The following is a 25,540-nucleotide window of genomic DNA, read 5'->3' on the forward strand; positions in this document are numbered from 1 at the left end:
GGACCCCATTTGGTCTAAAGTTAGGAACAAAAGTTGAAGTTTAGCTGCATATAATTCTTTGCTCTGTCAATGCATGCTGGTCACATTGTTCGAGGTGATTTGATTCAACACGTAAAAAATGCATTAACATTCTTTCCCGAGGTTTCCCAACTGCTGAAGTAGCCTTCACACTACTCTCTTCTGCAAGAGTATTTTCAGAGGCAAAGAATTTGGATGTACTTTTTCAAGTAAAACTACAGATAGGTTTATCTTTCCACCCTCCCCCAAAGGCAGGGAACTAACTGTACCCTCAAGGGGTGCACAGTAAAAAGCTGCTGAAGATTATTTTTATGATTTTTTTTATCAGGTCTATAGTATTGAAAGATGGTGGAGCCATCTTTCATCCTTTAATTTGTTTTTTATATGTATATTAGACTACATTGGAGTGACTGGGATTGCTAATATTAATGCTGTTGTTTTAGATGTAGATGTCATGATACGCAAAACCATTCAGTGCCAGATATCATAAGAGTCCAAATGCTACGCTGGCTGAAAGAAATCTAAACAACTCTCTTCCTTTAACAATTGTTACAGACAAGGCAAAAGGACCTTAGATGGTTGCAAAATGCTGAAGTTGTACCCATCTGACTCTGAAATGTCCCTGTAGAGCTATTTTGAACTTTCTGGAAAAAACAGAGAGGATATGAGTATCAATTAACATATTACTTCATTTGGCATTTCATGGGAATCTGATACCTGGGGAATATTAGTTATCTAGGCTGACAATAATAATCTAGTTTCTTTCATCCCATACGATCTAGTTTATAGTGTTGCTTCCAGGTGATGATGTTGCATTTAATTACAATGCAATAAGAAATTACTTGTCATACAATAACTTTAATTGTCCTTCCCCGAAGCTGGTCTTCCTTGCAGCTGTGTAAAGCCCAACAGCTTGAGCAATTTGACTCTTGTCCTTGGATAGCTGGGCAGCTTCTACTTACCAAGAGTTTCAGTTCCACCTCAAAAAAAGGCGCTAAATTTCTTGGGTGAAAACACCAATAATTATATTATCATTGTGGTCCCCATGGAGGATACATTGAGGCTGCCACAAAGCTGAGAAATAAAGAACTCTGACTGAGAATGAAAGTGATGACTATCAACAGATTCTGCCCTGTTGTCTGTGTTGCCATGTGTACAAAATGTTTCTCAACATTTGCTAAGAAAGCAAAAGAAATACAATTTTAGTGGTGCTCCTACTGTGAAAACCAAAGAGCCCAATTGCTTCTCATCTTCAGAACAGAGAAATAAATAACAATCCAAAGCAGCAGGTTGAAGGACTCCAATAGTCAACCCTTTTTTTTCCTTCTTTCCCATTTCTTCAGTGATTCTTCCAGTTCCCACTGTTCGGTACTGGTGAATCAGCACTTTGCAGAACTGTGGTCTTAAACCACAGCACTTGAAGGTTGATTCTCAGAGAAAGCAATGATCTTCATTTCACCTGGGGAAGAATGCAAGAACTAGAATTTAAACCTCGTCTGGTTCATTAATAAGATTGTGACTCTGGCATGAGCTGTTGTTATATGGAAGATTTACAGCTGAGAAGAAAGAAATGGTGATGGGGAGGATGGGTGCAAGACCCAGAAGAGGATTACTATGTGTGCAGTTACTATCATGCTAAAGCCAACTAGGCCTTAACATATGCCCAATTGCATTCAAAAATGATCCTTTCTGGATGGTAAAAGTTAACTATAGACACAAAACAAGAAAGACACAGCCTCTTATTAGGTTAATGTGTCTTTAGATTTCTGACTGCTGCAGGAGGTCTGGAAATGAATGTTGACTGCATTGAACTAAACAGACACAGAACAAAGCATTGTCAAAACCAAAATGCTGAAACATCTGACAGGAGTATTTGGCCACATCACTTTTTTTTCATACCATGTTTAAGTGAACACTGAATCTTGGAACAAACCCAGTGAACTGAGGGCAGGGGGTTCCCAGCACTGTTCAAATCACCAGTCTGCTTCATCTTTTCTTTTCTTTATTCCCCTTTTTTTTTTTTTTCAGTTGGACATTTTTGTCTGCAAATCTGACCCTTCCCTTAAGCATCTATACATGTCGCTTAAGGATTTAATAGTCAGAGACACTGAGAGACTGTCCAGATCCCTCTTTGACAGTTCAAGAGACAACTCCAAGAGGCTGAAATACTACTGGGATTTGAAATAGCGTGTGCAAAGAGTCTCCATTTCTTCAGCTAGTCAAAATGGTTTGTTTCTATAACTTCATATGCATTAAAAATAAATGTATAGCAAGTAATATTTTAAAGTAACTTTCTGTTATACTGCTGGCATAATCTCCAAAACAGTCATATGTCTTAATGACATTTCATTTATTTAACTGCTTTTCTCATTAAAAACACTGCCCTGGTGGTACTGACTGCTCAGCTTTTGACTCTAGATTACACAGGTCTGCCTGTTCTGAAGAGACAAAAGCCCAGGGCAGAGCAACAACCCCAGAGAAGGGAAATTCCCTGTTAATAGTTTATCAGGTTGAGGAACAATGTGCATTGCCCGATGCACTTATTATCCAGGAAGTTACTCATCACTGTTAGTTATTCTTACTGAAAATACTAAAATAATTTCCAGTACTTCATCCAAGAAACTGTGTCCTTCAACTGACACTGTTATTAAAATGGCCATGCATGAGTCTTCAAATAGAGCTTTGGGGGTTTTTTTAAATTAAATTAAACACAAAATCTGATGAGGTATTTTTATTTTCATTTTATTCTATTTTATTTAGCTGGAAAGCAGATTTTACCAGTGCCCTGAATGGGTTTGTTACAACACAGTCCAGATCTATGCAATTCAAGACCCTAAGTCCTTGGTATTTTTCCCTCTTCATAAAGCTGGCATAACCAAGGCTTTGTTCCCTGAGGACAGGCTCCTGAGCTAAGGGTGTGAAAAAACATTATAGAGTTTTCTTATACTCCCAGTGTGAGAAAGCTGTTTGCATTTAAGCTCTCCCCTAACTAAAGTTTGGGTTTTGCCCTTGCAATGAAGATCTTAAGCATCAACAAAAATCTGATTGATTGTGAAAAGTCTTTCAACTCACTCTTTCAATGTGCCAAAGGCCGGTGGGGATGTGAAGGTCCCATGGTGCTCAGGAGCTCTCTGAAAGCCTGCAGCAATGGCACCAATGAAGACTTCCCCAGCTGCCCCACTCTCAGGAGGAGAGTTAGGAGTGCTTAGGAGCACAATATAGATGAAGCCATAATGCTCCAAGGATGCCTACCAACTGGAAATACCCCTCTAGGACATGCATGCAAAGTTTTGTTAATGAAAGGTCCCATGTGCTCTTAATTTCCAGTCAGTACATGGTGGCTCAGTGGGAGAAGAGGTGCTATATCAACCCCCCAGGAGCACCCTGAGCATGTCAAAATGGCACCTTGAACCTCTTCTGTGTTTTGCAGGATGTACCTCCCGAGGGTGGTACGCTCAGCAGAGTGTTTGTATCCACTGAGCATACACTGTGTGTTCTGTTTCTTGTGTTTGTGCTTCAGGAAGCTCTGATGTGTTGCACAAGACCAGCTGTTATGTGACACAAAATCGTGACTTCACATGCTCTGTGAAATCAACTGATGATGCTGACACAAGGAAATCCAAAAAGCTGATAGAGAAGTGGAGACTACAGATTACTGCTTCATTTTCTGACTTACACTGTTCATGGACCACTCTGCGTGCAAAGATCAGAGTTGAAAGATGACTCAACAGGTTGCCATTCGCTCAGTGATCTGTGGACCAGGAAGACATGAGTTAACACACTGAGATTGGAGCGGTCTAATAATACAAACAATTCAGTGATGTACCAGGTGTTGCCTAAAGGCACCAGCTTTCAGAGGAGACCTCCAGCTCTTTATCTGAGCTCCAGTGTTTTGCAGATAAATGATGACACTGCGCTTTTGAAAAGAGTGCAGGGACAATCCCAGGTTTCTAACTAACATTCACTTTCTTAACACATAATATAGCATGTGGGGCTGTTACTGACTAAAGCTTGGCTGTTAATGTTTGCCTACATAGTCACTGTACTTACCAGCACCTAATTCATCTGAAAGCAGTCTTTAGGATTTTGAGAGAGATGTTAAATAAAACTAAATTACATTTTTCCATTCTGTCGCATCTGTAAATCCCTACAAACATAAACCAATCCTCTGTGTGCAATTTGAACGCAAGCTTTGCTTCTAAGTAGTTTTAAATGAGAGCTTTTCATATCCTTATTTAAATGCTGTATCATTTCTGCCTTCAATGTTAATAACAGACCCAAAGGGACTGGAAGGTTTGCAACAAAAAAATCACAGCCTGATCTGTGAAGAAGTATCTGAATAAGTAATGCAGCTCAGAGGGGCACTTCTCTTACAGGACCTTCCTGAATGCCTGTGTCTGTGTGCAAAGCAAAGGCCACGCTGGCAGCAGAGTTACCATGCTAGCATTTCCATCCCCATTTGTTATCATCAGACCCAATTGTTACTTCTGCAAGCAGCAGTTGACAAGTAATGGTTTAATTCCTCTGGACCCTGTAGGCTGTTCCCTGCAGAATGCAATCTCATGTTAGGATTTAATTATTTCAAGAGTTTGGAGAACAAAAAGATCTTGACAGCAAGATAAGTATGAGCTCAGGGAAACCGGGGTCCCCGTCCAAGTCACTTTCCTCTGCTGATTGTGGATTTGGTAAAAAACAGATTTAGTTTCTATGTATTATCTTTGTAATATCTGACAGAGTTTTTGAATGCAAAGGCAAATAAAGAGGTTTATGTGCGGAGTTTATAGTTTGCTGGGAAAATTAATATCAATTTATAAGGCCACCAAACCCCTGCACAAAACTACAGTAACATAGAGAAACGAATAAGGGATGGTGCTTGAGAATATGCTTTCTGTTTACCAAATAATTTCTTTTTAGTATGTTGTCTTCCCTAGCCAGACCTTTCATTCTCCTAACAAAAACCTAAGTAAGTCATGTAAATCCCATGTATATGCACAAAGTATAGAACTGTCATTAACTGCAAATCCAACATGTGCAAAATTTAGTGTCGCTGTTATTTTATCATATTTTTTTCTAATAGAAATAAAAAAACCCCAAACAAAACCAAAACTCAACAAACAACCTAATGAAGATAGATAAACATTCAGTATTGATATAGAACATCAGACAAGCTCAGAGTTTTTTATGGGAGAATATATCAGCCTGGGAGTATCTCTATTCAACTGGGGTTTGTTTCCAAAAATTGCAAGTGATAGAGTTGGGCAGAAAATAATGCCAAATCCCCTGCAGACTGTCTCAGGTTATTTTTGGTGGTTGCATCAAGTTTTGTAATTAAAAAGAAAAATAAACAAGAAGAGAAACCTTAGAATGCTTATTGATTTTCCTGGAAAGCAGGATATATGTGTAGATTATAAAATACAAATAATAACCAACACTATGTTATTGGCCATAATGTCTTATTTCAGTGTACAAAGAGGTAGAAATACCTGAGAAACTACTTATAATTGCAACTTATAAAAGTTGCAATCTTTTTAGCTGGTGACTTGCTATGGGAGAAATGTTCAAAGTAACAGAATTCTTAAAGAGATCAAAAAAGAACAAAGAGATTCTGTAGAAACAATGGACCAAAAATATCTCAAGGATAACCCCACTGAGATCAGTGGAATTGCACTAGGGATATACTTGGCCCAGTGACTCCAGAAATGATGTTAATGAGGAACCTTAACACTACTGCTAGAGAAATCTCTATTTAAACCATGCTGTGGCAGTTCATGTGAAAAAGTAAATGGGACCTTCACACGAACTGCACAGCATGTGAGTGTGAATCAACAGGCTATAATAAATTGGTTTGGTTTCCTTCTCCCGGACTTAAGCAAATGTATTATATTGTAGCATTATAGATGTTAGAAAGAAGGTTATGCCGTTATTCCATTATGTTCAAAAAAGCCCAATTGTCTTCAAAAAAGGCAAATAATTAAGAAATAGTTCTTACCAAAAAAAAGAATCTCTCGATCAAATTTAATGAGTGATAAATCCCTGTTAAAGCTCCCGTTTGTTTAAAACCTGATCTGGTAAATGTCAATCAGCTCTGGGCGAGGAAATGTTTTGTAAAATAAAGGCCTCATTTTTTTTCCAAAGGAAAACAGACCTGAGCGGGTTTCCAACAAAATTTTACTTTCTTATAGAAAGAAGCACTGATTTAAAAAGTGTGGAGGAATGTAATATCTGACATCCTCTGACATGATACATCCTGAAGCTATTTAAAAACACAGAACTCAAACTACCAGAGAAAGGAGCGACCTTTTCAACTTAAACTGTTGAGCGTAAAAAAAGAGTAAGACAGGATCAAGATTAGTTTTAATTTAGGGTAAAGTACTCACAAACAACAAAGGCTGGATCTGCCTGGGTTGCTCTGGCCTGCCTCAGACTGAATGCAGCTCTTTACGTAAAGCTGTTCGCAGACTTGAAGGCACTTAACATGTGTTGTTCCTAGGGACAGATGGGGAAACTGAGGAGCAGAAAGATAAGGTGGGCAGCACCCTGAGATGGGGGATAGTGGTGGAGTCAGTATCTCATCACATCCAGCAGCCTTGAGGGGCAGATTCCAGTAACAACATCCCCACCCCAGGTCACCTACATAAAAGCTCTTTTCTGTTTGAGGACTGTTAGGCTTCAGTCTCCACCAAAGACCAAACTCTTGTTTCCGAATCTGCTGTCTGTTTGCAATGAAGTGTTCAAAAAAAACAAACCAACGCCTCAAAACCCCAACTTTCCCATCACAGTCTGGTGTTCCTCTTCCCTCTCCTTGGCCAATGCATGCAATTTAAACACAAAATTCAGAACAAGAACTACCTTTTATAATGTGATTACACAGTGCCCAAGCTCCTTCTTTCAGCCATTTTTTACAGTGTGTTTGCAGTACAAATGATGATGTTGAAAACAATTTGTGTGTCCCCAACGTCACATAGATGGATAAATATTTTTGATAGAGATATATTCTTTATGTGCTATCTCTTTGGTTTAATATTCTGAATAAAACTCAATTGAATTTAAAAAGTACTAGAAGAGACAGAAACATTGCATGCAAGTTTGCCCCCACTATATGAAGGCCATGGTATTACTATGCCTTCATTCAAAAGTTAGAAGCAAGCAAAAGCATTGACTACGCTTTAATCCATACTTCATGGTATGTAATTATCATTCTGCTATGTGTCATTTCCCTCTATATTGTTACAATAATACTCTGTATTTTTTCATGAATCCTTTGGGTTATAAATGTCCCGCAAAATAGAATGGAAAACATTTGTATAGAAGAAAACATCCATACAACCCAGCATGATCCCACTCCTCATCATTTGTTCTAGGATTAGTCAGAAATGTTAATTTCTCTATCATCTGGATTTCATAAATAGTTCAAACGCCCCTGACTGAGCATAAAAATAACTTATGTTTGATGGAAACTGTCTTTTGGGTCCTTAAACTGCTGCTTCTAAATTGGCTATTTTGGTTCTGGTTTGGGTTGTCATGTATGGCACAGAAAGGAGTTGGCAAAACACCTTAGTTATTCCTACAAGTCTTCATTTTAGAAAGTCTTGAACCAAACCCAAGAATCTTTGCCATAGCTCAGGACATCAGGAAAAGTGAGATCTTGCAGACTTGTCATTAATACATTTCTTCAAAGGAGGAAAATACTAGTTCAAGCTTCTCAGTCTTTTTGTTGGGGCTTAAGGGATCTCTTCCTATTTCCTTTCCACTGCCAGTGTCCCATTTTGCCTCCACTTCCAAGGCACGTAAGAAACCCCTTGCACTTATACCTTCTCTTCTTACCTCATTCAACGGATGCTAATCTGGTCAACAGACATAAGAACTGGCACAATGATGTCAGGAAGCATTCCAATCATCAGGTTAATTATCAGATTTATTACTGTTAAATAGCAGTAATTTACTCCCTCTTTCATATTGCAGGAGGGAGTAAATCCCAGTAAACACATAATAACTAACACTTTCCCCAGGTCCCTCTGAGAACAAGGTGAGAAACTCTTAAGTGATGTTATAATATTATAATCATGTCTGTTGAACTCCCATTCTGTTCTATTATAGAATAATAGAATCATTCTGTTCCCTATTCCTGGACAAAAAGATATCCCCAAACACAGAAGCAGACTACAGTTAGGTGCAGATACTGAAGCTAGATTTTAGAAGAAATGAAATATTTTGCACCCATTTTCAGTACCTTGAGGAGTAAAACAAACAAAATAGCGAGGAAAACGAGTCTGAAAATCAGGCTGAGCATCACTATTAAAAAAACCTCAGTGCTTGAGGTATTGCTGAAACTGGGCAGATGGGGTACAGGAGATACATTCTACTTAGAATTTTGAATGAGCAAAGAGATGATCTAATAGCACTCATAACATACTCACATGATATAAATATACCAGTCAGGTGTATTTTCCAGAGTGTTACAAACCCAGCAGGAATATCAATGAATGCTAACTGCAATAAACAGTTAAAAAAAAATAGAGGAAGAGAAGGGGGGAGGGGGGGAAGGCAGAAATTGTGAAATGAAAAAGAAATCTATCTGGTTTGAGGATCTTCCATACTTAGCATGTGCAACGTGACACAGTGGTGTTGTCTCTGATTGCCTGGGAAGTATTTATAGAGTTCGATAGTGTTTTTGCAGTTGTGCTGAACAAATTCTGCATGTAACCACAATCCAAATAGGAGCAGCTATTACAATAACAAACTGCTGAGAATCACTCTGTAACTACCTTCCAGCCTGCTAACAGTAAGAGGGTTTATCATTTAAACAGTATGCTACATTTCCATGCTTTATTGGAAGCAGTATTGGAATCGGTTCCCATTGCACTGGCAAGGGACACTGCTGATTTTATGTCCTGGCAGTCACTAGATGGTTAAACACTAATTTGAAAACCTATCAAAAGATTCCTGTAAAGTGACTGGGTCAGTCACAATCGTTCATGGAAAGGCAGGAAACATATCAAGGCAACAGAATACAGTTTTGCTCTAACATGTAGGAAGAGAAGCACATCAATCACTGTGTCACAGCATCTAAAACATTACAAAACTGTCTCAGCTTTTACAGCAGGCTGCTAATTCTAATTATTGTCATTATGGGTATTCAACTTTGGTACTTGTATTTCCTTAGAACCACTCCTTCAAATGATTTAAATTACAAATTTCTGTTCTTGTATAATAATTTCACCTTATTGCTTTTATTAGGATGACCAAGAACCTCTCGTTCTTGGTCACTTCTTCAGTTTATAGGTAGTTATGGGTAAATTAATCCTCATGAATTACAAGTGTTTTCCCCATTCCGTTGAAAAAGTACACTGAAGTAGATCCTGTTTCTCCCATAGTGACAGAGAGAACAATTCCGTTTCAGCTTCTGCTGCGTTCTATGCTGTATTTTGCCTAATTTTTATTTCTCAGTGGGGCACTTCAGTTGCTCTGAAGATTCAGCCACAAAAGAAGAAACAGGTTTCAACTTCAGGAGACCAAGCAGAACACTACAATAACCTGCAACTTAGAAAGCAGCATCCACAAAAGCTGGAATTGATAAAGGAGCTAAAAAGGCAGAAACCCAAAACCAGAAAAGGACACAAACTGCTCTGTTCTGCCAACACTGCAAGGAAATGAATAAAGGACAACATAGAAAAAAATACTGCCTCATCTATCATAAAATGGTTGAGGTTGGAAGTCTCCACTAGAGATCATCCAGTCCTACCTCCTGCTAAAAGCAGAGTCAATGAGAGCAGGTCACTCAGGATCTTGTGTAGCTGAGGTTTTTGTACCTCTAGGGATAGAGACTCCACAATCTCACCAGGCAGCTTGTAGTAAAAATGTTTTTTCATTTCTCCTGATGGAATCTCCTGTGTTTCAGTTTGGGCCCATTGCCTCTTGTCCTTTCAGTGGATACCACTGAGAAGAGCTTGACTCTGTCTTCTTTACACTCTCCCTTGGGTATTTGTACACACTGGTGAGATTCCCACCATGAGCCTTCTCCTCTTATATACACTCAACAGTCCCACCTCTCACAGACTCTCCTCACATGTCAGCTGCACTTGTCTCAATCATCTCCCCTCACTGGACTGTCTATAAGGATTTCTTACTCACATGAAGATTATTTGTGCATATTCCCTATATTTATAAATCTATTACATATATTTTTACAAATACCACACACTCTCTTTAGGGGGAATGCTCTCGGGAATGCTAGAATCAGATATGCTGCACAGCATTAATTCAGTCCATGTGGTATACCTATTATGATTTTTAACCTAGTTTGGGAGGGACTGGGAATGATTCATCATTCATTCAGTCTACAAAAGGTCAAGCCATATGTGTTTGTTTCTTCTTCACTGTCCAGCCTGTGGCTCGAGGCCTTATTTTCACATTTATAGTCAAACTCTGCTCTGAAAAGAGGTTTTTCTCACAGCCTTTGCAGTAAAACTTCTCACTGGTGTAAGTAGCTGTGCTGCAATGTTCACGGCACTCCGCTAAGGCAAGGCTGCATCTCTGCTCCTGCTTTACAGACAGCCTCTGGCCTGGATTCCTAGAGAACTCTGCATTTAATTGCACTTTAAATGTCCCCACTGACTTTGGTTGCAGCTGCCAGTGCTCAGCACATTTGAAAATCCAGGCTTCGAGGGCTGCAGACTGGCTTGTCCAGCACAATTAGCTTAATCATAAAGCACAGTGTTTTTATCTAGTGAGATAACAGTTTGGAACAAGGGAAAACCCTATTCAGTGGAATCCTTATGGTTACAGTTCCCCAAATAACTGTCCTTTCCACACTCCTTCATTTCTTAACCACTGTATGAGATATACAACATATGGAAACGCATTATGAAATGCAAGCATTTCACTGAGCAAATCTCTCACTTGAAATGTGAGGTCTTGGGTTTGAAAATAAGCATGATTCAGGGCTCAACCGTGGAAGTCTATTTGCTGCTCTGACAGCCAGGTCCCACTATCCTTGCTCAGTCAGCTCTTTTGCACAGCATTACCCTGATCTTACACTTTCCCTGTGACAAGTTTCCAGATGTAAGTGTGAAAAGGCAGATCACTTTCCACTACCCACAGGAAACGAAATGACCCTTCTGTTGTCAGCTGGATGATACATGAGCTGTATCCCCTGCAGAAGCCAAAGCTAGTACAGACTTGTTCTCATTAAACAAAGTTAAAGATTGGAAGCACATTTAAACTGCAATGTAGGAGCTGCATAAGTTCCAGCCGAATGTCTAGAATTAATTCTGTTGGCTTTAAACTATTCAGCCTTAAGGCTGAGGTGCTGGATGATGCCACTACAGGCTTTACCTTTAAGACATAAAAAGGGGGGTGGGGGAAATGGAGGAGAAGGCTAAAGTAGGTGTAAGTTACACTGCTTCTGTCTACTCTCAGAGTATCTCAGAGTTTTAATGGCCTAATGTAACAGCTCTAGAGAGTAGTTTGCATTATAGCAGCCTGAAGCCAGCTGCCCGCTATTCAGAGAGTCCCCAGTCCATCACACTGCCTTTGCCACCTGCTTGGCACCCCCCGCCTCTGCTGTGCCAGCAAACTGCACATCTCTGACCACATTTATCTGTAGCCTGTTCTAGCCCCAGCTCCTGAAGGAGGCAGAAACAGGGGGCAGAAAATGACCTCATGAGAGTCAGGATCTCTTGTTTGAGAGGCTGCATCTTTCCTCGCTGCCACAGATGAAATCCAGACCAAAATAATGCTCCCAAGAAACCTTTCTGGAGATGGGATGAGAGGAAGGGGAAGGTGGATTTCATGATGCTCCATGGATGGCCTGCCTCAGATAGCTTTTCTCTGACTTCCCAGGCACATGGCAAAAGCCATCTCCGTCCTCATCCATGCACTGCCTGTGCTGCTTTGCTTAAGTTATGACTAGGGATGGTATATTAACAGGTCGCCCTTCTGTGTACATTTAATTTCTGAGGCTGATGACCCAAACATGATATGAGCACTGACAGACATTGTAATTGTATAAACTTGGGGGGAAGGAGGGAGTGAAATTAAATAATCATAACAAAACCAATTGTCGAGAATAATAAGATTTTCCTTTTAGTGTAATAATAATGTCATTAATTATTAAAGAAGAAAAAATAACAATGAATCATGGATGTTAAAAGTAAATAAGCCTAGGGACTGCAATTCATTCTTATATAGGAGTGCCCTCTGCAGTCTTGTTCCTGGGGAGTGATGCTGTGCCAGCTCACAGAGTGCTGTGCCAGAGGAAACCAGGAATAACTTGGTCAAAGCCAGCCCGTGCAGTAAGCTGGAATGTGGAGTCATAATGAACACCTGGCATATGAGATTCCCATTACTAACACCCCGTTCGCTAGACTAAATGCTAACCCCATTTTTCTGACAGAGAAGCTGAGAGACCTGTGCACACTTAGTGGTGGTTTTTCAGACCCAAATGTTGCAGCTAAGAAGTAACAACTCTTATAATTGCTGCATAGACATGGGGCACTTCACGCTGTGTTTTAAAGCTTAGTAGAAACTGTAAAGTGATCGTCAGGAAAGTTCTTCAAAGGGGACATTGTCTGTGTCCTTTCAGGATTTTAAGCTCTAAAGCTGGTCACATGCTGCCATAATATTTTAATGTCATTCCTAGCCGGCAGGTAGCAGCTTGCTTTTCATCAGTGCCTTATGCAAGTAACCCAAGCATTAAGACGCGACCTCAAGCCTCCATTGACTGCAAACTTCACAGGAGCATCCTTTTGCCTTTTATGATGCTTCACAAACAAAAAAATACTATTTTAAATAAATAAATAGTGTGCAAAGGAGTATTTAATTTGCGAGGGGAAAAAACCAAACAACAACTAAGCCTCTAAGAGTTGATACCGCCTCCCAATTACTTTTCATGCTTGAACTATGTGGCAGGGAATACTTCATTATAGCAGGTCACCAACTTTGACATCTCTAACCTCACAATAATAGTCCTTTTTGTAATGTACCAGAATTGAAAATCAGTTTAGTTTATGTTCTCACCAGGTTCATGGCTCTGGTGCCTAATATATTGCTGACTTGTATGCCAGCATTACTCCCCAGTGAGGAATATTAAATAGCCACAGCATATATTAGAAGGGGTGAAAAGGTCCAGCTCAAGTCTGCTGTATAGCTCATATTCGTTAGTGCTTTAAAAACTCAATAAGTTGCATAATGTTTCCACTTATCCACAAAATTGTGGTATGATTCATATCATAGGCATCTTTAAATGATTTGTAGTCCACTATTTAAGTATGTATTCCACATAAAGAAATATTTCCTGGGTTTGTATACATGACTTGTGCTAGTCAGTATCATAAAAGAGGCACAATAGCACCTGACCTTTATTATTATGGCAAGAAGTTCATACATCTAATGAAAATCCCCCAAACAGCCAGCAGAAATGGTGTAACACAAAGCACTTCTCTTGGAAAATGCATTTTTGGAGCTTATTGAAATGTGAACGCTATTTCCCTCCATCAAAAACTTCTGTTGTTTCCACTTCCAGTATTCTCTGTGCCTTCTAAAACATTCATGAACTGTGTTGTTAAAACTCATGTTAGTGTGTGGGATACAGTGTTTGACTGTTTCTAGTTCCTTAGCTCTATCTGTGAAACAAATTGGACTACAGCCCTGTCTCTCCAGGGAAGCTGCTTTACCAGTGAGTATTGGGGTTTTTATTGTATGGAGTAATGTTGCAAAAGAGAAGATATTTTTAGCTTTCTGGAAGCTGAAGGATAATAGTTGTTCAGAAAAAACAACTATTGTGGTGTTCTTTCCTCCACCATGATAAATCTTCAATGTCTAGTAAATTATTTGCAAGAAATCTGAGGGTGCTAAGTTGATGAGAATAAAAGAGAAGCTGCAGCAGACCCAACAATAGATGGGCTCAGTCAGCAGTCTTCTAAAACAAATAGTCTGGCCTGTAGCTTTGTACTCTTCTTGAGGAGTCTTTTGGGAATCACTTATTCTTCCAGTCACATTTCCCGGGGGTAATGGTTGGACTTGATGATATTAAAGGTCTTTTCCAACCAGGTTGATTCTATGATTTTTGGGAGCGCCAAATGATGTTTCACTGAACTACCATGCGTCAGAGAATTCACTAGCTGCCATGTTCTCCTCTCTGGACCTTAACTGACTTTCTGGAGCAAAGTGTGTCTTAATGCTTCTTGTTGCATGTTTGTGCAATCATAGCCACTGCTAGTAAACCTGCATTATGCACCTAGCCCGCAACTATAAAACATGGCCCAAATCCTTGCTGATTCCTTACCCAGAATGTGATGATGGTAGTTTCATCATGCTTTTGGTATCAATACCTTGTAAGATTCATGTGGTATTTTGCATCTCTAATGTGGGTGTGATTAGTTCTTTTAAAGTCATTGGGACTAAGCCTAAGTGGAATCAGATCAGATCACAACCTTTTAATTAGCAGTATGTTGTTTGTTATAAGCTTGGTGAAACAATTACTGAAGGAAATTGTACAAGCTGATTTATATGAGTCAGATGAACCAGTGATCATAACAGACTGTTGGCCTCGATGTCTATGAATCTGTAGGAGTCCCAACTAAATAAGAGAATGAGATCTATTTTCTCTGATATCTTTTGAAAAGAAAAACACCTACACTTAAAGAAAAGGTACTTTCTGCAGAAAAAATCCATTACATACTGTGGGTATTTTCTTTCCACAATAAAGTTTCTTCTTTGTTGTCCTTTAACCATTTTGTTTCTTGTTTCCACAAGGTGGAAAGTAGAGCAGCAGGCAATCTATATACATCACTATTTTGTTTTATCATCATGATGGTGGACATTTTCATCTCTCTCAAAACACTTAAGTATTCGCTAGAACTTATTATTTAAACAAAAAGTGATGTTCTTTCACTGAACCAGACAGCCTGATCGGTCGTAATGGTATTTATATTGCTATATACTGCACTATGTTCTTGAATTCTGATTCCAGGGTTTCTTTTTACTGTCTACTCCATTTTTCACACCTTTCTTTTAATCTGATTTCCCTTTCTTCTGTTGTCCATGCCAAATCACCTAAAAGATGTACAAGCCATTAACATGCATGTGGGTCTCAATGAGCAAAACAAGCTGTGTGGTGTGCAGACAGACTTTGCAGCTTAAACGTCTGAACTAGATCTCCTCTGTGACACTGTGTAGGCAAATTCTGAAGTCCTGGAGCACGCTGCTCATGCAGTGCCCTGCACAGATGACCCTGTTCCCCACAGCTGAGCCCAGCTGCGTTTCCCTTGCAGTCTGAATGCCTCACATCTACTGGGCTGATGGCATACAGCTCCGGCCTCACCTCTTCCATGGGAAAGTATGTTAACTCTTCCCAGGGAAAAAACTGACACAACTCTGACTTCCCTACACATCTGTCAGAATAATTTCCTCGAAAACTATTACTTTCTTGGTCAGCAAGGTGAGAACATGGTCCTCTTCCTCCCCAAACTTACATATAATAGTTATGAACAGTCAGAGACAAGACAGAAGAACAGTGGACTCTATATGCGCACAGCTGTTGCCTATAAATGACACACTGTTTCAGACAAAACTATAAACAAACAATCAAAATCATCATTGCAATTTCAGAACCAGCCAGGGAGCACTTGGACATAAATCACTTTGTGTGAGCAGAAACAGAAAGGAAATATTACTGAAATGTTGGCTGGCAGCCACCTTACAGAAGGTCAGATTTTTTGGTTTTAAGTGAACCATACATAAAGACATGACACTTCTGGCTAACATCTTTGGGATTTTCCTTCCTTGAAGATCACAGTATTTTCAGTCAACACTGTGCTTTTTCTGCACGTAAGAATGTGTATTTATGAGAGAGATAACAGCTCAAATCCTCATTACTTTTCATAATTTCACCATTATAGCTGCCTTACATGACTTTCCCAGCCACACCACCACACTAATTTGCCAGTGAAGGAGTCTGCCATCACGACAGAGCCACTGAGCATTCATGTAGGGATGTCTTGGGGAGGACATAGACCTGGACAAGGGGCAGGACAGATTTCCAGTGGCCTTGGGCTCTGGAGACCATGACAAAAGTCAATTGAGAGGCTATTTTATTTGAGACCAAAAACCCTGTCTGATTCAAGGCTTGCCACCTACCTATATTGCCCTGTGCGCACCGTGGCATTCACATGGTCAAGCTCAAGAGTTCTGATCTGCTGCCATGACTGCAAGAAACAACATCATTCAGTAAACCATGTTACTTTTCAGAGCTTTATGAAGCTCACAGAAGCTCAAAATCTTCTGCAGTGTAAACTCAGATACAAAAATCTTACCTTGGGTTTTCTGTGGTGAAACCAACAGCTCTTGTATGAGAAAGTTAACTCCAGTTTTTGCTTACGAAACCAATAGACTAAATGTTACAGGCATTATGAAATAAATAGTTTTGTAGAGCCACTTCATTTACAAGTTCTGTCACTCATTAAAAAAAGAGAATTCCAGAGTTTATTAATTATATGCAAATTTTCATAGTGAGAAAATATTCAGTATTATCATTGAAATAAAATAAGATAGAAAGTATTTGCTGGTGTGCTCATGGCAGCCAGTCTCACAGAGACAACACGTGTATGCAGTGTGAGTACCTAATGAGGTAGGAGTTTGGAGGAGAAGTTGGAATGGCTGCTGCTAGCAAATGTTCTCAAGGTGATTTTCCTTATGTTCTCTTCTGTCAGCCTCAGGCTTGTTGTCCTTTGCTGTGGTTGTCATTCAGGGTCACCCTCAGGAAGCTCCAGGGAAAGAGAAGGGCAAGCAGGGTTTGGCTGGAGGGGAAGAGGGCAGTGTATGGGTCACTCACAGTATGGGGGCATCAGACCTAAACTGTCTACATTGTAGAGCAATTAGAAATGCTGTAAGTAGCTGTAAGAATACTTTTCTGTGACTGGCACTCTTTTCTCTGCTACCCACTACTTCAAAGGAAGAGAGGGAAAAGCTATAGCCTCTCATCCATCCACCCTTCTCCTGGTATTAGCGTGCAGGCAGGGACCCCCACAGAGGGCTGTCCCCACCAAGGCAGAGAGACAGGAGTCTGGCTCTCAGCCCAGTTTGGAGAAGGGGATGTGCCCCAGTGCCCTTTTTAGTGCAGGATGGCGAAGTTCTCCCCTGGCTTTCAGCTGTGCATTGCCCAGCTCTGTCACCAGTTTGTGGAAGGTGGGGTGTTTGCCTTCGTGCATTCCTGTAATACACCCAGTACCCTGCAACAGGATGATGCATGGCCTAAGAAAGCACAAACTTCATGCACTCATTCAAAAAAAGTCCCCTTTCTAAGGATGTGGGTAGTCTTGAAATTTCTTTAAAGCCAACTGCAGCACACACTGAACAATGTCAGAGTCCTCCGGAGGCTTCAGTAACTTAATTATGCTTTATTCTCTTTCTGTCCCACCCACATACATGTTTTACTAATTTAAACTTTTTAGAGATCCTCCCAAAGTCTCTTCTGCTGTGTTTTGCTCTTAGCATCACACTTGTTTTGTTTTGCTTGCTTCAGCCCTTGATCAAGTACAGAGTGCCTTCCTGTGTCTGCGTAATCCTGTGCAAGACAATTTCCATACCTCAGTGTGAAGCAGTGCTAAAAGACGGAACAAGGAAGAAGAAACAACTGGACTTTACCTTCTGCCACACTTCTGTTTGGCTCTTCCATATAAAATACACACCACTGACTTAGGAGCTTTGCACCTTGCACGTCAATAAATTGCTGGAAGTAGACATAAAAGATGATAATGGAGCCATACATGGATGAAACCTAAAGCACTGATAACTTAAGCAACTTGTCACAAAGCAAACCCAAAGTGTTAATTGTATAATTAGGTCCAGGCATACACTCCTGAAACTGTAAAGAGTGGATCTTGCTTACAGATGAAGGCCATATTCTCTGTGTTGGACAGGGTGATTAATATAATTATATAATATTAATTATAAATACACAAGTATATTTAAATGAAGTATCTAAAAAGTCATACCAACTTACTTTTCAAATCAGGAACAATTCGAACCATTTTGAGCCCTATTATTTTCAGCTGTGAGACAACAGCTGATTCCGACAGGCTCTCTATCACTGAAAGGCTGTGCAGTGTTTTGCAAGACAAAGTTCAGATTCATGCTAAGCTAACACATTCATTCCTCTTTGCAATCTTCTTCCCCAGCTAAAATTCTCTTTTGTATTTGAGTAGTTCAACAAATCCCTCATGAACTCAAAGGGATACTCCCTAGAAAAGCACTGAAGTTCAGGACTAACACCAAAACTTGAACTCTTAGAAACAAAAAGAAAATGATGGAATATCTTAGTTGGTAATTACCACCTTCTTCTAGAAGATTCGTGTGCTGAGTTGAACTGACTATAAAATACAAAGAACAGGTTTCCTAGCAAGATGAAAATGCTGTCTTAAAGGAATATGCTTTTCAGATCTAAAATACAAAAGTTGAATTCTATTTTCAAATGGGAAGCATAAACTGACGAGATTTACATAGGAAAGAGCAATGTGCAAAATGTGTAAAGTTTTTGTATTAAGGAAAATTATTTCTGGCAGTAGCATCACTTGAGATAAGGGGGGATGGAGACATGAGCAAGTATCTTGGCATCACTTGGTGTGAGCTTGGAGCTCTGCCTAGCAACATTTCTAAAATGAATCAAAGCTCATCTGGCGTCCTGCTTAATCTTCAGCTAATGCATACATTAGGGCTTGGGCTTCCCTTACATATTATGATGTTACCAAGTCACTAATGACTATTTCATTTCAGTGTGGCATATGAAGGGGAATATTTGGGACGTTATATCCACAGGCAGAGTAATGAACATACCTTCACTGAAAGTCATAGGGTGATGCTCATTTGTACTAGTCCTAATCGTGCAATAGGAGATCAGAATATGCTAACAGCTTGGGCGCAATAAACAAAGCATGCTCCACAGTCTCTCCACCTGAGAGAGTACACAGCACTCTACAAATTCATTTTCTTTAGAGTTTACTGCACATTGAGCTGAAGAACATGACAGCAGGTTCTGTCGGAGGTGAGTCTTGAATGGAAGATGTGAGTGGAAGATGTGAGTGGCTGTTTCTTCTCATGTGTGGGTTTCTGTATTTCTGAACTCCACTCAGGACTGCACTGGGACACAAGGAAGCCAAGCTCTAGAATCAGCTGTATGGTACTGGATGGAATAATTTGTTCGTATAGAGGGCAGATTGTTTCAGAATATGGCATTAGTTTATTCTCTACAAAACAGGAAAGACTTGCTTCAGGCAACAGAAGGAAGCAGCAATTGCCCTTTTTATTCTCTCTTCTCCCTGAGGGGGTATAAGGCAATGAGTCAACTTTGATTCTCCCCTCAGTCCCACTGTCAAAGAGGCTGCCAAGTATATATTGGGTTCCCAAGGGCAAAAGGCCTTCAAGCTGATATTTGTGATGCTTATCCCTGTGGCTAGTGCTGAAAATTAAAGACACATGATGTTCAAACCCAAAACAACAAGCATAGCTTTCCAAAGACAACCAGCTGCTTCACTGGGAACTGCCAGAGCAAACAATTAGGAATTCAGCAAGGCTATTCACATGGCCTGCATTCTCGCGGGATGGTTTGGTATTTTCTGCCATGAGAAGTTTGATATTTCAGAAAGATGATAAGAATGATTCCTCATTGGCTTTGTCCAGCTAGGGAGGTAAGGATATGTATCTGTTTTGAAAGAAAAAAGTAACCGAAGCTTCTCAGTCATCAAGGAAGTTCATGAAATACACATTTTCTAAGTACTAAACATGCATTACGTTCTAACTCAGAAATTATCAATAAAGGAAGCTGCTTAGGAGGCTAACCATCAAAACGGAGAGGAACTGACATGCTTTTTTTTCAAATGATTTTCTGAATGAAAGTAAGAGGGATGGACACAGACCAAGCTGCCAAATTCACCCTCCTCCTGCTAAGCTAATGTAGGACCAGATATCACATATGCTGGTGTGGTCTAGTATGCATAACAGCTCCATCACTGTAGTCAAACTAACAGAGAGGCAGACTGTGGAGTCAGATCTGCTTACAAGAATCACTCCAGATTTACCTGGGTAAGACTGGCAATTGAACCCATTCCATAAAGTCATCCATCTCCTATACGGCATCTGAATCATGTGTAATTGATATTGACTAAAGCCTACAAAATTGAAATAACCCTTGAGTTCAACAAATGCACATTTCTTCACATCTGCCAATACCTTGGCAGAAATTGTAGACAATGCTACAGAAACAAGAACAAAACTAGTTGTTGGGCACAGCTCTAAAACCACATAAAAGGTGTTGCCAGAGAAATACCATTCAGGCTGAAAAAGATGGAGATTTTTAAAATGCAGTACTTAAAAAGTTAAGAATAAATGAACTGTGTACTAGCTGCATAGCAGGTGCTCATATCAGCTTTAGATCAGCTTCTTCACCTACGGACGGTGAACCATCAGGATGTGAACCTTGCCTAAACCTTCTGTAACTCTTGAGCTACACAGTGACCAGGTTTCAGTAGGGCATGAATTTCCAAACAATGATTAAACTTCCTGGTTCTATTTGGGTTGAACACTCTCAGAAAGATAATCCTCTCTGCAAAACTACTGAATGCTTCTTGTTGTTTCACTGAGTTATCTTATCACTATCTTACCACTTGAGAAGTCATACTGAGTATTCCACCTCCAGTGTCACAAACCAGTCTACTTCTTGGAACCAAAATCCCATCTCAGATCTTACCAGAATATTATCACAGGAGCTTAAATACAAATAAACAAGAGGAGTCCACACCACCAAAGGTTTGGCAAAAACAGCTTTTTAACTTTTAGCCATTCAAATCCTGTTGGTTTGAAAAATCATCTGAGAAGTGAATATAATCTTTGCATTCCTTCAACAGAAATAAAATATGAATGAAAAAGAGAGAAAAGAAGTGAAATGATTGCATCTGTATCCATCTATTACCCATTTATAATTTTATAAATATAGCTAGATGAAAAAAGATGAAAAGATGGCTAGGAGAAAAATATGTTAATGCTCAAGGTAAGAAGCAACATTGCTGAATGGCTGATCTTCACAGCTTTTCCTGAAAACCCAGATTGTTGTAAGTGATCTCCCGAGAACTGCCCACAAATGAAACTGGCAATTTAACCCCTGTTCATTGCATATTTCGACCAGGCTTTTACTGAGGCAGTTCTGATTTCTGATCAGAATCCCTTTTTTTTTCCCTTCTGCTAATAACATTTTGCATAATGTGGAACAGTCCTATGGAAAATACAGGGTTTAAATTACTGAGGACAGGGAATTGACAGTCCAGCTGAACTACACAGGCGTTTGAAAACTAAAAGCTCCTCATAACGGTTAGTGAAAAAATATTCTTCCATAAGTTAATATCTTCTTCAAGATATTATTTCTTAAGTTGGTCTTTCTTAAATAGAATTTTTTTGATAGTCTTAGAAACTCAGCATAGGAGCAAAGAGTCCATCTTTTCTTCTCAAGAACAGTACCTCCTGAGCCAGGCATTCAGGGTTCTCTTTCGCAAGGGATCTTTCACAAAGAGTGCAGAAAGGGTTGGAGGTGCTGTATTTGTTAGCAGGCAGAGAATGATGGTTTCCAGTAAAGCTTTCAAAAGCATTAAATTCACTCTGAAACTTGGACTTTTCCTGTGAGCATATGATACACATGCCTCAAAAACTTTAAACCAAAAAACCCATTCAAAATCAAAACCACAAAACCAATAATAAAAAGACATTCAGTTGGAGGTGTACTGTAACCATGATCTGTTTCTAGAAAACGAAAACCAGCTTTGCTCTCTTTCTCTGCATGCATAGGCTGCTGAAGCCTACATTTTGGTTGCCTCTGTTTGAATACACTGCATTCTGGCAATATGGCAAGAAGCCAATAAGATAAAACACGCCATGAGGTCATATTTTGGAAATCAGAACTTTCCCAAACAGCACTAGTGTCATAATATATCTAGAAATTAATATAAAATATCAGCAGTTTCTATCTTGAAAAGCTGTTTATCTTTATACCTATTTACCATCATCTGATGTTACATGAAATTCATAAAAGTTGAGTGCAATGTTACTGAAGAACTGGACTGGATAACCAGTTTAGGGACCTGGATGACTAAAGCAATAGCTCTGAAGCAAATGTAAAGGGATTAAATTTTGTGGTGCTACACAACTGTAAATCTGGATCAACCCTTCTGAGGCCCCTGGAAATTCTGAGATGTTCTAGCAATATAGCAGAGCTCCAAATCTGCCCAAAATCACTGTAATCCTATCATTCCTTCCTAAACTACATGAAAATATATGTATTTACAGGAACAGAAATAGCAAAGTTAGAGACACAAATTCACAGAAAGAATAAATTCCTTAACAGAAAAAGCGAACACCAAGATATCCAAGCTTGAATGCTTTGGTGTTATAAACTACGATAACTAACCAATTTTCCATTTTCTTTCAAACGTCCCCCACACCTAAGCCTACAAGCAGGTTGTGCTCTTAAATTATCTCTGGATGTAATACTGAGAGAAAGACACAAACTGTAAACAATGAAACATGATTAAACTGGTTTGAAAAGTGCCTGTCCAAGTACCTATGACCAAGTACCCAATCTGGGTACTTATTCCTATAAGTAATACAGTTCTGGTTAGATAAATTTGCTCTGTACTTTATCCTTCCTCTGCAAGCTGCAGTTTCACAGGTTTTATGAAGGTGCAACTATGTGAGAGGAAAAATATTATACATGTTCATAGTGGAGTTCTTGAGACATAGAACTTTAATTCCCTGTTCACTATACACATTAAACTTCACCATTTCTGTACTGCTTCAGAGCAGTGTTATAACATTTTAAAGTCACCACAAATAAGTGTTCCTTTGTGGGAAATACATAGAGAACCAGAATCACTGAATGCTTGGGGTTGAAAGGGACCTCTCAAGATCATCTAGTCCAACCCCTCTGCTAAAGCAGGTTCACCTACATCAGGTTGCACAGGATCGTGTCCAGGTGGGTTTTAGAATGTCCCCAGAGAAGGAGACACTGTAAAAACTACAGTAATCTGTGAGCTATTGCACCTGAATTACCTGTTGTGTTCATAGCTTGTCAATCTTTTGGTGTGACCACTTGCAAAAGCACCTGCTGATTCTTTGGCTGCTCTTCTGGATGCCCTGTAACACATAATTAAAAGGTTGTGACTTACACCAACCTTTGCCAATGTACATGCACTAAGTGTGCTTAATTCTGTGTGTGTTAGTACATGACCTGGGGAACCCGAGATAACAGGAGTAATTTTACAGTGTAAGTAGGCTGTTAGGGTGACATTCACCTGCAGAGTCCTAACTTGGCATATGGAACAGGCTATGTGTAAAGCAAAGCCTGCAATCTAGATTTCACTCACCATACCTCTCATGATTAGTCAGACACCTTTTTCTCTCCCTATTTGCATGAACTGTACACAGAAAACTTGTTTTCTTTGAAGAAATATCAAGGATCTTCCTCAATTAGCCACCTCCCTTCAAATCGAATCAAAGTTTTAATAAGTTGGCAAGCAAAGCAAAACTATTAACAACATCCTAAAGGAGAAGGGCATATTTCTTGCCATCTCTCAGTGAGCTGGAGCCCATTTTGATAACCTGATTAGCTTCCAGCTTTGCAAGTTATTGAAATGTTTTTGGCTCTAGACTATAATCATACAAGATGAACCAAAGGGAAAACAATCATTGTAGTGGTTTTGTTTCTGGAATTTAAATCCTGCCAGCTCCTTCAGTTGAGCAAACTGACACCTTTCCAGACTCTTCTTTGTGATAAAAACTCTTTGGTGTGCTTACAGTGCCAGCTGAATGGCAAATGCCCACTACAAGACCGGCAATGGAAAAGGCTTACTTCCCTGCTCCTGCAGCAAACTGCCCACCTAGCCTTGAACTTCCTCTGCAGTTTTGCCTTTAGCTATGTAGTTTGATCTTTACTGCACAGTCTAAATGCTCACTAAAGATGGAGAATTTTGTCTTGACACTGGCAGAGCTGTTCTCATTTCTCCACTGGTTGTGCAGAAAACCATATTCTGTGCTTTGCACAAGAGCTCAGTAGCTCTTTTTTAAAAGAACTTCCTCCCTTTTGGGGGTCATTTACTTGAAACATACAGAGCGTAAGTCAGGGAGCAAATGAAAGAGATGGAAGAAAACAACCCAACAACAAACAAAACCCCAAATCCCATTAGAGATGGCTTTCTGGACATGGCTCTCATTCTGTCCTTCTCCAGCTGGGATTCCTTCTCCTGACAGCAGCCCAAGCAGCCTTTGACACAGACAATCTGCTCCCTTAGTGTTCTCCCAGAAGAGGTGCCCAGTGCCCCCAGGCCAGTCTGCAGAAAAGGCTCAAACTCTGTAAGATTCTGAGTGTTTTTGCAAAGGTCTGAGGATCCTCACAGACTGGGTGAAGCCAGTCTCTCCTCTCTGCAACAGCAATGGATTCTGATGTTGCTCAGAGCAGGGAAGGAGAAAGTATTAATCTAGGCTACCTCAGGAGGACTAGATTGAGAACATGCCAGTCCCTCTTAAATTTTTGGATGTCTTAGAATATTTATAGGACATAGGACATCTTTTTCAGACAATATATGTTGAAAATGCTGTCTTTTGCTGAAGCTTGGAGAACATGAGGCTAACTGCTTAAACCCACAACATACATATGTGAAAGCATGTACAAACCTAAAGTACAAAAAAGAAGTAGGAGTCTGATGTTCTTTGAATCTGGTTAAAACTGTTGGTCTCTTTACTGTTAGGTGAATAAGAGCAGATATTTTTGGCATAATAATACGCAAAAATCATGTCCTTATGCACAAAGTACCAGCTTATACTTTGCAATACTACAAATCTCCATTTCGCCTCTAAGATCTTTCCTAAACAGTGAGTAATTTAAAAGAGGAGCTCAAGGAACTTTACACCAGATGAGGAAATATAGAAGATTTATGCAAACCTTCATTCCCACATTAAATGGCTGGGCACAGCAGAGACACTGCAGTTTATTCAAGCTGAAACTCTGTTTCAGTTCTGTGTGACCTTTCTTGAGGAATTCACCGCACAGAAATAAATCCATTTTAAAGTGTCCCAAAATATCCAGAAGAGGAGTAAACAAAACATTTTGACTTGAAAAGGTCAGAAATGAAAATCTGTCAATTAGTGCTATTAACTTGATTAAACTACTGGAAGAGCAGGTGAAAGAGCTATGATGAAGGCATTTGGAAAAGTTACTTATAAACAACAGCGAAACCCAAAGGTAGGTGTAATCCTGTAGACAAGGACTCCTTCTGTGCAAAGACATTCCCTGTCACAGGACAGGAACAGTGTGCCACAGTGAAAGATGCCAGGAGCGGGAGGAAGCACATAAAATAAATTAGCCCTCTCCCCTTTCCACCAGCATATCCATCTGTAACAGCTGTTACCTATCCAGTTCATACAATCTCTTCTCCAGAATCTTTGATGTCCAGACGGCTGGAAAATCTAATCGTGTCTTGGGAAAGAG

General features: G+C 39.7%; 1 long non-coding RNA gene across 2 annotated transcripts in view; it reads right to left on the reverse strand.

Annotated features, from left to right (window-relative positions):
- Nucleotides 1-856: 856 nt before the first annotated feature.
- LOC115613741 overlaps nucleotides 857-25,540 on the reverse strand; it is a 41,551-nt gene continuing 16,867 nt past the window's right edge. Inside the window, exons 4-10 of one of the 2 annotated variants that reach the window (XR_003993493.1) lie at nucleotides 23,107-23,190; nucleotides 17,662-17,746; nucleotides 16,638-16,814; nucleotides 16,156-16,223; nucleotides 6,396-6,504; nucleotides 3,695-3,769; nucleotides 857-1,477 (exon numbers count right to left, since the gene is read on the reverse strand). This is a non-coding gene — a long non-coding RNA (uncharacterized LOC115613741). Of the gene's footprint in view, nucleotides 1,478-3,694; nucleotides 3,770-6,395; nucleotides 6,505-16,155; nucleotides 16,224-16,637; nucleotides 17,747-23,106; nucleotides 23,191-25,540 lie in introns of both variants that reach the window. The other variant, XR_003993492.1, reaches the window with a different exon arrangement.

The sequence above is a fragment of the Strigops habroptila genome, chromosome 10 (genome assembly GCF_004027225.2).
Source record: "Strigops habroptila isolate Jane chromosome 10, bStrHab1.2.pri, whole genome shotgun sequence".
NCBI lineage: Eukaryota > Metazoa > Chordata > Aves > Psittaciformes > Psittacidae > Strigops > Strigops habroptila.